We start from the raw sequence: 15,707 nt of genomic DNA, 5'->3' as shown, positions 1-15,707 counted from the left end.
TAGGGACTTGGAAAAAACACAGACCTGAGTTTGGGTCCAGTCTGAGGAACCCTGGGCAGCTTAGGAAAACAGCGTGGAGGTTTCTCAGGAAGTTAAAAAGAGAACTACCCTATGATCCAGCAATTGCACTACTGTGTGTTCACACAAAGAATATAAAAACACTAATTCAAAAGAATATATGCACCCCTATGTTTATTACATCATTATTTACAATCGCCAAACTATGGAAGCAATTAAGTGTCCATTGATTGATGAATAGATAAAAAAGAAGTGGTATATATATATATATACATATACATGTGTCTATTTATACATACATATGTATATATATACATACGTGTGTGTGTATATATATGTATATAATGGGATATTAGCCATCAAAAAAATGAAATCTTGCCATTTACAGCAACATAGATGGAGCTAGAGTATTATGCTAAGTGAAATAAGTCAGTCAGAGAAAGACAAATACCATATGATTTCACTCACATGTGGGATTTAAGAAACAAAACAAAGGGGGAAAAGAGAGAGAAAGAGACAAAACAAGAAAGAGACTCTTAATTATAGAGAACAAACTGATGGTACCAGAGAGGGGGGAGCAGATGGGTTAAATAGGTGATGGAGATTAAGGAGTGGACTTGTGACGAGCACTGAGTGATGCAGAGAATTGTTGAATCACTGTGTTGTACACCTTAAACTAATATAACACTGTATGTTAACTAACTGGAATTAAAATAAAAACTTAAAAAAATACCATTGAGTATATTACTTGGACTGTTTCCTCAAATGTCTAATGGTGAAATCTGTGCTTGCTTTATATCACTTTTGTGAGAATGAAGTGAGATAAGGTAGAGCTGTAGCACCAGCCATCTTGGCTGGAGTCCCTGGGGGGTCCTTCAGCTCTGGAGACACGTATGTACATACCACCTTGTGCAGTAGAACTTGGAATCCAGTAAACAATTTCTTTGCCATTTTGCAGATTCTTTTCTTTTCTTTTTTCTTTTTTCTTTCTTTCTTCTTCTTCTTCTTCTTCTTCTTCTTCTTCTTCTTCTTCTTCTTCTTCTTCTTCTTCCTTCTTCTTCTTCTTCTTCTTCTTCTTCTTTTTAGAGAGACAGTGAGAAAAGAGAGAGAGAGAGAGAGGAAGGAGAGAATCTTAAGCAGGCTCCACACTTAGCATGGAACGTGACATGGGGTTCAATCTCACGACCCCCAGATCATGACCTGAGCTGAAATGAAGAGTCAGATGCTTAACTCACTGAGCCACCCAGGCGCCCCCCATTTTGCAGATTCTTACGAAGAGTCAACACTCTTGAATAAAGCGCTGGCTCTGCCTGCAGGAGTCCTTCCTGCCCACTCTCAAGTTGACGTGGGCTGACTTTGCATTTTGATGGAGAATATAATACAGTTTGTCCTTTCATAACCAACATCTAAATTATTTGGTTCTTACTTTCCCAAGAAGATAAATTTTACACTACAGATCCTTGTTGGAGATTTGTCCATGAATTAACTCTTCCAGCACAAATTAAGGGCACGACTGATGAACTTAGTATTTGGAAGAGAGAACTTTAATGATATATTCACCATAAAATCTAGTGAATGTGTAGTTCTATCCTTCTTTCCTAATTTAATCGTGAATGAATTCAAGTGGCAGAGATGAAAATGTATCTGTTGAATGTTGTCTTTTTGAAGATAAAAAAGCTTAGTGACTTGTTGATAGAGAGCCCCGACCTGACTCCCAGTCATGTGCTCTGAGTTTTATACCTGTTGAGTCTCTAAGTACCTGGGCCATCTACTTAGCCCCCTCTTTCCCTTCCTCCTTCCACAAATTTGTTATTCGGGGAAGGATAGATACTTGCAGTGAACGCTTTTCAAGTTTTTGTTTCGTGAAAAAAGCTCCATCTTCTGGAAAAGGGTGTGCATTTTTGAGAGTCTAAACCTAAGAACTAAACAAACCACAGTGTCCTCTGGAGAACCCAGCCTCCATCAGGGCCTAGAGAGACTGCTGATCTCAATGAATGGAAGCATCTATTTCTTCCAGGCCCTTTGGTGGTCTCCTGTTTTGATTTCCTAATCATATGCTTTAGCTTAATCTGATAAGCTACCTCAAATCCTTTTGAAGGTAAGCAAGCTATAATCTAAATAAATAAGCCTACCATAACCAAGTTTGGAGCTGCTGTCAAGGGCAGTGATCTGCAACCCATTCTCCACCACCCTCCCGTGGGCTTACAGTGACTAGCTCCCTGGGGCCCCCGGAAGCTCTGGTTGCATCCCCTGGATAGTTGTGAATATCATGGGGAGAAGTGTTCCAACATTTTGCTCTCCCTGAAGGTGGAACAGGTGAGGGATAATTAGAAATATACTTATTATTCACTTAATCAGACATCCCAACTTCTGTCCTCTATGCAATGGAGGTTGGATAGAAAGTTGCTTGCAGCAGTATGAATTATCCTCTAAACATGTTCCAAAGACTGAAGCTCCACCCAACAAATTAGCCAAACCAGAAACTTGGTGGTAATTCTGAACTTCTTTTGTGTCCTCCGACAATCACTGGACCAGTCCTACGACTTCTTTCGTCTAAACTAGTGGTTTCCAAGCCTGGATGCATATTAGAATCATTTGGAAGACTTTATAAACATGGATGCGTGGCTCCATTTCGAGACATTCTGATTCAGTGGTCTGGGTGTAGGATCTGGGCATCAATATTAAAACAAAACAAAACAAAACAAAACTAAACTAAACAAACCTCACTTCCCTGGGGGATTGTAATGTGCATCCAGGGTTGAGAGCCACTTAAACCCAGCTATAGTCAGTCTCATCCTTTTTACAAACACTGCCACTTTTTTGGTTCATGGCCTTACCATGTCTCTCTTAGACTATTGCGATAGCTTTCTAACTGATTTCCTTGCCTCCTCTCTTCTCTGAGTCATTTGTAGCTGAGATCGTTTATCTCTTTATAACACCAGTTTGACTTTTTTTAGCCTCATATCCCCAAATTCCTCTTTCCATTATATGAAAATCTTTTCTTACGTGTAAAAGGGCAGTCACTAACATTTATTAGAGTCACTGACTTCAAGCACTGTGCCAAACATAAAGATTTCATTGGATCCTTCTAGCAACCCAATGAGGTAGGTAGCATTATTCCCATTGTACGCAGAGGAGATTGAGGTTTCAAAAGGTGGAGTTAAAAATTAGAGACAGTATGCAATGAAAGCAGAATTTCAATGCAGGTCTATCTGAGTTCTTTTTTGTTGTTGTTGTTAAAGATTTTATTTATTGATTTGTCAGAGAGGGAGAGCATGAGCGGGAGGAGCAGCAGGCAAAGGAAGAAGCAGGCTCCGCACTGAGCAAGGAGCCTGATGCGGGACTTGATCCCAGGACCCTGCGATCATGACCTGAGCTGAAGGCAGACGCTTAACTGACTGAGCCACCCAGGTACCCCCATCTGAGTTCTTAACCATTAAAATGTTTTCCTTTTGTTCAGGTTAAAAATCAACATGCAAGTTTGCAGTCTCCTCTCAGAAACCCTGCCAAAATATTTGAAAGAATAAAAGAGGCTTACGTGTGAAAGCACAACAAAAGTAGGAGGGAGGACATTAGTTGACAAAATATGTCAGTCTTATTTCAAAAGTCAGAGAAGGGGTAGAGGAGAGGCATCTGATACCGCTGGACCAAGGATTCCATGTTTTGAAGGACAAGCACGGGGCACCAACAAGGAGAGAATAGGTTAGTTCCACAGAACCCCCGAGAAGCTCAGTCCTGAGGAACTGCATACAACAAAGAGTGTGTGGGAAGACGCTGAAGCTGCCTGAGGAAGTCTATCGCCTTGTCCAGGCAAAGGACACCAGCACCTGTGTCATCACCACTTAGACGGGAGGTGGATTGATTCTTTGAAAAAACTCTTGGGCTTTGGGGACCATATGCACAGCATGGCCAGGAGTTAGGCATAGGGGTGAAAATAGGGGAATGAACGGAACATCTGCATATGGAATGGTCAGACTCCTCAAAGCCTTTCCATCCTAGATGCCCCCCCCCCCCCCGCCCCAGATTGTGGGCAGCCTTTCAGACAAGACACGATTCTTTGCTGGAGAAACCAAGCACTTCCTGGGAAAAGATGGCCACGTACTAGCATTTCGGGGTTCTCCAATGAAAGGATGATTTCCTACTGATCGCTCCAAAGTGAAGGCCGTATGGAATGGCTCATGTGAGGGGAGCCCTGCATTAGATTTCTATTGCTGCTGTGTCAAACTATCACAGACTTAGAACTATTCTAAAACAAGAAGCTTACCAGGAAAAAAAAAAATAAAATGAAGGCTGTCCCTGGGGGCGGAGTAGGAGTGAAGGTGTGGGGGAGGGGCCATTATAATCCCTTCTTGAAAATTACATTCTAAAACCCTGTACATGTATTATTCTGATAAAAATATTAAAATGTCTAAAAATACATATTGCTTCCCCTCTTTGGGCTCTTTCCTCCTTATGGAAGGCCTTCTTCTCGTCTCTGCCTGTGGAATCTTTCTCAAGTCTTTAAGTCCCAGCTCACATGTCAAAATTTGTGCCAGCTCCCGAAGCAAAATTAATCACTCTCCCACTTTGGGTTACCCTTGCATTTTTCACATGCTGCTATTGTAATTATAGGAATATCACACTCCATCATTATTATTTGTTTAGTATCTGCCTCTCCTACCTGGATGTGAGCTTCTTCAGGGCAGAGATCATCTTACTCATCTTTTTGTCCCCAGTGATACTATAATACCTGGCTCATAACAGATACTAAAGAAATACATATTGAGTTAATGGCTGGGGAAAAAACTGAATCAACAAATACATAAAGTAATAGGAGGAGCAATCCTCTGGAGAGCCATTGGTTTACTGTCAGCCTAATGTCTAAGACAGAAGACAGAATAGTACTTCACATTCCTGATAACTACCGATGCTATCAAGTCTTACTCTGAATATGAGATCAGATCAAGACAATTAGTCTGGGCACACACACAGGGAAAATAAGCTGGTGCCCCAGAAAAGTGTATGTGAGTTTAATGTGGGCTAAATATAAAATATTCATAAAACACCTATAAGTAAACGAGATAATGTACTCACTACAACGGTGAAGAAAATTTAGTCTTTTGTCCATTAAGAGATAGAATAAATTAGCTGTGACAAAGTAGCCTGAATGATATAAAAATATGCCTGACATGGATACATATAGCAGCTTTATTCATAATTGCCAAAACGTGAAAGCAACCAAAATGTCCTTCAGTAAGTGACTAGATTATAAATGAACTCTGGTACGTTCAGACAATGGAATATTATTCAGCACGAAAAAGAAATCAGCTATCAAGCCACGAAAAGATGCGGAGATAATGTAAATGCCTATGACTGAGTGAAAGAAGACAATCTGACATACTGTATGATTCCACCTATTGACATTCTGGAAAAGGCAAAACTATGGGGACAGTAAAAAGGTCAGTGGTTGCCGGGGGTTGGAGGGTGGAGAAGGATGAATAGGGAGGATACAAACGATTTTTCAGGCAGTAAAAATACTCTGTATGATCCCATAATGATGAATACATGTCATTGTACATTGGTCCAAACCCATGGAAGGTACATCACCAAGAGTGAACCCTAATGTAAACTATGGATTCTGGGAGATTCTCAAGAGTCAATGTAGGTTCATCAGTTCTAACAAATGCACCACTCCGGTGGGGATGGTGATAGTCGGGGAGGCTGTGCGTGGGGGACAGGGGTATATGGGAAATCTCTGTACCTTCATGTCAATTTTGTGCTGAACCTTAAAACATCTCTTTTTAAAAAACGACATAAAAATAGATATTTTTAAAAATTATATATTCTTATATAATATATACATGTTTAAATTATCTGTATAATTAGATGCAACGAATCTAACATAGTATATGTCAGATCCAAACAGGAAATAGCGTATTTAAACAGCGTTGGAAATCCTGCTTTGCCCAATCATGTATTTCGATAGTGTCTGACTTCCCACTTCTTACGGAATACAATTTTAGGTCTCTGCCACCATCTCTAAAGCTATTCAAGAGGCAGCTCCCATGGGGCACCTGGGTGGCTCAGTCGTTAAGCGTCTGCCTTCGGCTCAGGTCATGATCCCAGGGTCCTGGGATTGAGCCCCACGTCGGGCTCCCTGGTCAGTGGGAAGCCTGCTTCTCCCTCTCCCACTTCCCCTGCTTGTGTTCCCTCTCTCACTCTGTCTCTCTCTGTTAAATAAAAAAAGAAAAAAGAAAGCAAGAAAAAAAAAAAGATGCAGCTCCTGCTCGCTTCCCTCTGACCTCACCTTGTCCCTCCTCCCTCCTGACTTTCTGTTCCTTGACCACGCCCTGCCCTTCCCTGTCTCAGGGAGCCCAGGGCTTCTCTCTCTCACTGGCATGCTCATCTCTGCCCTTTGTGTCATCGACCATCCTTATGTCTTAGCTCAAATGTCCCTTCCCCAGAGACCCCTCTCCGATTATCTGATCTCAAAGAGCACCGCCCCAAGTTACACTTTCTTACATCATCCTACCTCCTTTCGTGCATGGATCACAGCTGGTAATTATCATGCTTCTTTACTTGCTTGTTTTAAAGATTTTAGTTGTTATTGGTTTATTTGTGCTTTGCCTGTCTCCATGCTAGAAAAGCGGCATCACCCACACCCCAGATAACCAGCGTCTCAGAGTTCAAGTTTAAAGACTGAGGCCTTCGTGACCCTTTGCTAGAGCCTTTAAAGGGATCAGGGGTGGGGTACCAATGAAGGGGAGACACTTGACTCAATGTTCTCTCTTCAGTCCATGGAGTAGACCGGGCCTGAGAGAGGCAGTGCCTCAAGGATCAACATTTTGGGGTTCCTTTTTTTTTTCTCTTTGGGTATAAACCAGCTTCCCCCCAATCCACAACAAGTGCCCTAATATGTGATTTTCAGGCATTCAGATTCACATGGCTTTTCAGGATTAGGTCCTGTGCCAAGCAGGAGACTACCTGGAAGGGCCGCAAGGGACACGTCTGGAAATGCTCGCTTGCTTCCTTTACTCGTGTTTCATTTGGGGGTTCCCACTCTGCTGCCTCTGCATCCCAAGTCCTGCCATTTCTGTGGGCAGCAAAGGCAGCTCCGGAGCTGGCCCCTTCTAACAGGAAACATGCCTCCCTGGCTGGGGCCCCAGCAGACAATGGATTCCCAGTTGAGCAGAAAACACGTGCACTAATAAATATTGCTTTTAACCCTTTCACTGCCACTTGAGCTGCCCTAAGGAAAAAAAGAGCTGAAGGGAAAAATCATCTATCATAAAAATGATAGAAACAAATTTAGGACTCAGAAGATAAGAAAAACTGACAATACCAGTTTCTCATGATAGTTTGATTGCAAAAAACATGAATGGGCATATGACTCAAAGGGATTAAAAACATAAGTAAGTAAACATGGACTGTGTCCAGCTGAAAAATATTTAAAGATATTTAAATTCAAGTGATTTATTGAAAATGAGAGAACTTTCTGGAGAGACTATGGTTCATATGGGAGCCATCAAATTGATCATAGTCCTTGCCCTGATAATTCCGTGTTTGCAAATATATTCTAAAGAAATACTTGTAAGAAAGAAATGTTTATCTGCACTAAGATGTTTATAGCTAGTCTATTTGTCGTGACAAAGAAATAACACAAAACAAATTGGAAATAATGGAAATGTCCTATAAATGGTATTATAGGTATAATTGGCATATTGATCCTTGGCATCAAAATGGTAGATGTGTGGACTATATCAACATGTGAGGAAGTTATTTTAAATAACATTAAGTGAAAAATATAACGTAACATTACACAGTGATTAGAATTCTCTACATATATCTTAAAGAATGTAGTCATATAAAAACAGTATCCGGAGAGGTCATAGAAGCTTGTAAAAAGTAGATATTTCTGGAGAAGGGATGCCTTAGTTTCATATATATATGATTGTCTTGATGTTTACTTATATTTTACTGTAATGTTGGCTAAATATATTCTAATTTAAAATTCTAGCAACTAGAACTTGAAAATAAATTCCATATCCAGGAATGTGGCGATTTTCCCACTCTGCGCGCTCAGAGTGAGAGTTCCAGTGTGCTCCTCTTTGCAGGGAAATATGCAGGAGAGAGAGCACTCCAGTCCATCTGTTGCCCGACTCCTGCAGGCAGCGAGGCACTGGCAGAGACAGAGAGCTGAACCCTCGTATCTTTCCTCTTCTTCTTCCTTACTAACACAACTCCAGATTTTTAGCTGAGTAGAGTCACATGCAGTAAAGACTGTGTTTTCTAGCCCCCTTTGCATTTATGTGCAATTACCATATCCTTAAAGAGGTAGGGTAGGTTTTCTTCTCTTTCTACTTCCAGTTCTCTGGAAAGCAGACACAATGGCTGGAGCTACAACAGCTACGTTGTTATTAGGGGTCTGCTAACCATAGAGATCAGTGGAGCAACACGACCAAAACCTGTTCCCTGAAATAACAGAGAATATGACTCCAGCCTCAGCTGCTGCTGAACTCCAGGCATTTTACTTGAGTGAATAAAATCTTGTGTCCAAAGTACTGTTATTTGGGACTTTTTTATTCCCAACCAAACCGAATCTGAAGTAACACAGAGGCTGCTGTCAGTTTACTTAATGTCTGTACACTTTGTTTCTTTATTTTCAAAAGAATGAGTTGGACTCACTCTTTCTTTACTGCTTTAACATTAAAAAAAATCTAAAGTGGACATCTCCTGTTATGTGTCAATGAACGATTAGAGTCTTTTCTTCAAGATTTATCTAGAGGCTGTTTTATTATTTCTTAAGCTGCTTGTTTTTGATACAAAAGTAAGTCAAGTGTCTTACAAAAAATAAAATAAAGATAGAAAATACAGATAGAGGAAAGGGAGAAAAATAATTTATAATTCCCTATCTTACATAATAGCTGTTAATATTTCGGTATATACTGCCAGTAATTTTTCAATGCGCGTATGCTGCTTCTGCTCTTTATAATCTGCTTTTCCCATTCACTGCGTTGGCACACATTTCCAGTTCATTTGATGTTTTTCTAAATGTCATTTCTAAAATGCATTTTATTCTATTTCATGGATGATGTACCATATTTAACCAATCCCAGAGTATGAGACACTTAAGAAGTTTTCATGTTTTTGTTATTATAAAAGCAGTGTAAATGATAATTTTTAGCTTTATCTTTGCACCTTATACATATCTAATAAACTTTCTAGGTTAAAGGGTAGGAAAAATTATGTTGCTGTATCAGCCCAAGAAATTTGTACCAGTTTATCTCTCCTCTAATTCTCCCTCACCAATGTACAAAAGTGCTACATTCTCTGGAACTTTACTAACAGTGAATATTATAATTTTTTAAAAATTAGTGCAATTTGAGAGATGTGTTGACTTGTGTTACTTTGATTATTAGTGATATAGGAACTTTTTCATGACTTTGTTGGCCATTGCCTTCTTCCTTTTATGAATTACCTTTTTTCCACCTTTGTTCATTTTCTGTGAGTATGATTGAGTCTCTCATGTTATTTATTAGAGTTTCTATATGTTAAGCTTATTATAAGTCCTTTGCCATACTTAAAGCAAACATTCCCCCCAGTTTATAGTTTGCTTTTATGTGTGTTTAATTTTTTAACAACAAAAATTATAAAATTTTTGTAGTCCAGTTTTCCAATCTTTTATTTTATAGTATATATATTTTTCTAGTTAAACATCTCCTTCATTAGTCTCCCTTCTTGAAATATTATTAGCTGTTCTTTATGTATTTCAGAATCATTTTGTCAAGTTTTTTTCTGCCTCACGCACACACACACACACACACACACACACACACAGACACACAATCTTAATGAGATTTCAATTGATTTACATTTATAGATCAGTCTGAGGTAAAATTTGCATCTTCTCATGATCAATCCTCCTATCCAAGAAGTTGGAGTATCTGTCCGTTTATTCAGTTCTCTGTCTATGTTCTTTAAATTTTTAAAGTTGTGGTAGAGCACACATAACATGGGGCGCCTGGGTGGCTCGAGTCTGTTAAGCGTCTGCCTTCGGCTCAGGTCATGATCCCAGGGTCCTGGGGGGGGAGTCAGCTTCTCCCTTTCCCTCTACCCCTCCTCACCACTTGTGTTCTCTATCTCTCTCTCAAATAAATAAACAATTTTTTTAAAGGCACATATAACGTACGATTCCGCATCTTCATACTTTCATCATTTGTGCAGGTCCGCGGTGTTTAGTACATTCACATTTTTGTGCAGCCATCCCCACCATCCACCTCGGAAACTCATTTCATCTTAGAAAACGGAAACCCTGTAACCATTGAACAATGACCCCCCATTCCCTTCCATTCTCTCTTCCCCCAGCCCCTGGCTCCCACCATTCTATTTTCTGTCTCTATGTAATTGACCACTCTAGGTACCTCATGTAAGTGGAAACAATGTATTTGTCTTTTTGTGACTAGCTTATTCCACTTCCCATACTGCCGGCAAGGCTAATCCGTGTTGTAGCATGTGTCAGAATTTCCTTCTTTTCTAAGACTGAATAATACTTGATTTTGTTTATCCACTCACTCCCTAATGGACAGTTGGGTTGAGTCCACATTTTAGCTATTGCAGACAATGCTATGAACACAGGTGTGTTTCTAGCATCTTTTCTAGAGAGTCTTGCTTTCTGAGTCTCTATTTTCAATTCTTTTGGGTATATACCCAGAAGTAGAATTGCTGGATCACATGGAAAGCTCTTTTTGAGGAATTGTTCTATGGCTTTTCATTAGCAGCTGCACCATTTTACATTCCCACCTACAGTGCACAAGGGCTCCTATTTTTCTGTCTTTTAAAAAGATGTATTTATGTATTTGAGAGATAGAGTGCACACACGTGTGCTTATGCATGCGGGGGCAAGGGGCAGAGGGAGAGACTCTTCAAGAGACTCCCTGGTGAGGACGGAGCCCATGCAGAGCTCAATCTCATCACCCACGAGATCATGACCTAAGCCGAAACCAAGAATCAGATGCTCAATGCACTGAGCCACCCAGGTGCCCCAAGGGCTCCAATTTTTCTAAATACTTGCTAACTTTCCTTATGTTTTGCTTTGTTTTCATAGTACCAATCGTAATAAGCGTGAGGTGGTATTTCATTGTAATTTTGATTTGCATTTCCCTAATGATTAGTGATGTTCATTTTTTTTTCATGTACTTGTTGGCAACTTGCAAATCTTCTTTGGAGATATCTCTATTCAAGTCCTTTGCCCATTTTAAAATCAAGTTGTTCTGGGTTTTTTTTGTTGTTGAGTTATAGGAGTTCTTTATACATTCAGATATTAACCTTTTATCAAACTATTGTAACTATTTCCCCATTCCATGGATTGCCTAATCACTCTTGATAGTGTCCTTTGATGCACGAAAGTTTTAAAATTTTGATGAAGTCAAATTTATCTTGTCTTTTTTTGTTGCTTTTGCTTTTGGTGTCATATCCAAGAAATCATCACCAACTTCAATATCATAAAGCTTTCCCTCTATGTTTTCTTTTAAGAGTTTTAAAGTTTGGGGTGCCTGGGTAGTTCAGTCAGTTGAGCATCTGATTCTTGGTTTTGGCTCAGGTTGTGCTCTCATGGGTCATGGGATGAGCGCCCCATCTAGCTCTGCACTCAGCAGGGAGTCTGCTTGGAGATTCTCTCCTTCTGCCCCTCCCCCACTCTCTCTCTCTCTCTCTCTCTCTCTCTCATAAGTAAATAAATCTTAAAAAAACAAAGAGTTCTAAAGTTTTAGCTCTTAAGTTTAGTTGATGTATTTTTTTTTTAAGATTTTATTTTTAAGCAATGTCTACACCCAGCGTGGGACTCAAACTCACAACCCCGAGAGCCGGAGTTGCATGTTCTACCGATTGAGCCAGCCAGGTGCCCTTAGCTGATCTCCTTTGAGTTAATTTTTGTATATGGTGTAAGGCAAGGATCCAACTTTACTTTTTGCATGTGGATATATCTTGGTTAAATTCTAATTTTGTTATTTTATTCTTATGGTTCCTGCATATTTTTGTCTAAGCAAAGCCTTAGGCACTTCGTTTTTTTTTTTTAAAGATTTTATTTTTAAATAATCTCTACACCCAGCTGGGGCTTGAACTCACAACCCTGAGATCAAGAGTCACATGCCCTACTGACTAAGCCAGCCAGGCGCACCAAGCACTTTGTATTTTTGTTGGAATTGTGAATGGAACTCCTCTTCCTTGCACCGTATCCATATATAGTCAAATTTTCTAACTGCTTCTTACTGGCTTATAGGGAATCTATTTTTTTTTCTATCAATGGCTGTATGATCGAGTTCTCTTGCTAATACTGAATTTTCCAGTTAAATGTTCTAGAATTTTCGGGCAGACAGAAATATTCTTTGCAAATACCTCGTGAAATTTGGAATTCTTTGTCCATGTCTTATTGAGAAAATGAACTTTTCAACTTTCAGTCTAAAAGAACCATGATTAATCTTAAAGTCAAAGCCATATCTTTTAAAATTGTATAACACTTACCTCGGCACATCAAACAGCTCCTTTCTCTGTATATACGTCTAGCACCTGTTTTACTCGAAGTGTGGTCCTTAGACGAGTGGCATCAGCATCACCTGGGAGCTTGTTAGAAATTCAAATCCTTAACCATACTGGAATTAAAATGAAAACCTTAAAAAAATAAAGAAAGAAATTCAAATTCATGGGCTTCACCTCAGACCTACAGAACCAGAATATGCATCTTAAAATCTGCAGGTAATTTGTGTACACGCTAAAGTTTGAGAAGTACAGCTTTAGAGATTAATGACATAGCATCTTTTCCTTTCCTTTCCTTTAAAGCTTTTATTCCATTTTCCAACCGCAAGTCATTAGATACTATAAAATGCTAGCAAAAAACTTCAAAAGGGCAATATGTCAGCTAATCTTGGATAAGGGTGCCAGGAATACAGAATGTGGAAAGAGTAGTCTTTTCCAATAAATGGTGTTGGGAAAATTGGATATTCACATGCAAGAGAATGAAACAGGACCCCTATCTTACATCATACAAAAATTAACTTGAAATGGATTAAAGACATAAATGTAAGGCCTAAAACCATAAAACGACCTGGAAGAAAGCATATAGGACAAGTTCCTTGACATTGGTCTTGGCAATGATTTTTGGGTGTGACACCAAAAGCACACACAACAAAAGAAAAAATAAACAAGTGGGACTATATCAAAAGAACAAGCTACTGTACAGCAAAGGATACCAGCAACAAACTGAGAAGGCAACCTATGGAATGGGAGGAAATATTTGCAAACCATATATCTGATAAGGGGTTAATATCCAAAATATATAAAGAACTCATACAATGCAATAGCCAAAAGAATAAATAACCTGGCTGAAAAATGGCAAAAGACCTGAATAGGCATTTTTCCAAAGAAGGCATACAAATGACCAAGTATATGAAAAGGGGCTCAACAACACTAAGCACCAGGCAAATGCAACTCAAAACCATAATGAGATACTGCCTCACACCTGGTAGGATGGCTATTATCAAAAAAGATAAGAGATGACATGTGTTGGTGAGGAGGTGGAGAAAAGGGAACCCTGGTACACTGTTGGTGGGAAGGTAAATTGGTGCAGCCACTAGGAAAACAGTGTGGATGTTCTTCAAATAATTAAAAACAGAACTACCATATGATCTCACAATTCTACTTCTGGGTATATACGCAAAGGAAATTACCAGGATCTTGAAGAGATGTCTCTACTCCCATATTCATTGCAGCATTATTCACAACAGCCAAGACATAGAAAAAACCTAAGTGCCATCAATGGATGAATGGATTAAGAAAATGTGCTATCTAGCTCTCTCTATCTACCTAGGAATTTTATTCACCTATAAAAAAGAAGGAAATCCTGCTATTTGTGACAACATGGATGGAACTTGAGGATATTATGTTAAGTGAAATAAGTCAGACAGAGAAAGACAAATATTGTACAATCTCACTAAATATGGAATCTAAAACAGTTGATCTCATAAAACGAGAGTATAGAATGGTGGTTGCCAGGAGCTGCGGGGTGAATAAGTTCTGGGGGTCTAATGTACAGCCTGGTAGTTACAGTTAATAATAATGTATTGTACACTGGAAATTTGCTAAGAGAGTTGATCTTCATTGTTCTCACTATATGCACCCAAAAAATGGGAATCATATGAGATGATGGTAAGTTAATTAATTTGATCGTGGTGATCCTTCAAAATGTATACATAATTAAAGGATCATTTTTACACCAAAAAATTATGCCATACAACCTAAATAGGCACAAGTTTTGTTTATCAATTATATAATCAATAAAGCTGGGGGAAAAGAGCAAAAGTAGACTGAAATAATAGGAGGTTGGAAAGGAAAGCAAGTTTAGGAAGCATTCGGTTTGAGTTTCCAGAAGTCTGTCTTAGTAGCTCCATGATTTCAGACATAGTGGGTATAACCTTTGCACAATTATTTACCTAATAATCTTTATATAGACTCACCTTTTTTCAATTAAAATAATTTTATTTAAATGAAAGTTTATGTAACTTTCACAAATGAAAACCTGTATTACTTGACAAAATAGAGCATTACTGTAAAAATGAGTTAATGAAAACAAAAGAATGTTACTCAAAATAAAAGTTAACAATGAATTACAAGCAATAATGAATCCATCTATACACATATATATATTTAGGGGGTGTCTGGCTGGCTCCGTTGGTAGAGTGTATTACTTTTGATCTTAGGGTTGTGAGTTCAAGCCCCACATTGGATGTGGCGCCTACTTAAAATTAAAATAAAAATGTGTTTATATATTTAAATAGTTTCCTCAGAGAAAACAGTAGGCCATTTATGACTGGCTGGGAACTTGTTCTGCTAAATGGGAGAGTACAGATGGTTCTACATCAATGAAAACAAGTCAAAGCTAACAAGTACGCCGGCTGACCATGTACCAGGTGTAGCTCTAAGAGCTTGAACGCGTATCTAATCTTCACAAGGTATTTAGTAGCATCCTTCATGCTTTACAGATGAAGAAACTGAGGCTTTAAGAGACCAAGCAATTTGCGAGAGGTCACAGAGCTAGTCAGTGGCGGAGCGGGGCTTTGAACCCAGGGGTGTCCATCTCCAGGGTCCGGCACCTGTTGCTGCTTAACCAGCACCGAGAAATTCAAGTCAGGTGGACGTTTGGTTGGAAAGGGCAAAGATAGATGGTCTACCTTCTCCAATTATAATTATGTTCATTGATCCAGACTGTCTACACTCGTCCACTGCCGACTTTTGAAGGTGTCAGCTTGATGTATTGCTGACAGAACGCAATGATGGGCTAGGAAGTTAGGGAGTAAGAGTTCAGCCATCGACGCGCAGCAGCTGCTCGAACCGTGCTGCTGAGCCATCAGGTCTCCTAGTCACAAAGAAAGCCTTGCGTCTTTCACAGCGAACACAGCTGGGCTCTTCCTCATCATGAATCACTGTGGGACTTGCTGTGGGGTGACAGGTATCTTTATAGGTAGCTTGTATGGTGGAGATGAATTGCAAGCTTCAAACTTGGGTGTGTAAGACGTGTAATTTTGTTGATCAAATGAAATTCCCACCCTGAGCTTACCTCCCGCCAGGCTGGCAGGAAATCTCACTGCAGACATTCTTCGAGTTTCTCCTCCTCACCCCCGGATATGCAAAATTCGAGAGCCAGAAGCAGGACGAGTCCG

Source organism: Ursus arctos, unplaced genomic scaffold (assembly GCF_023065955.2).
Source record: "Ursus arctos isolate Adak ecotype North America unplaced genomic scaffold, UrsArc2.0 scaffold_13, whole genome shotgun sequence".
Classification (NCBI taxonomy): Eukaryota; Metazoa; Chordata; class Mammalia; order Carnivora; family Ursidae; genus Ursus; species Ursus arctos.
Note: the sequence above shows the minus strand (reverse complement) of the source record.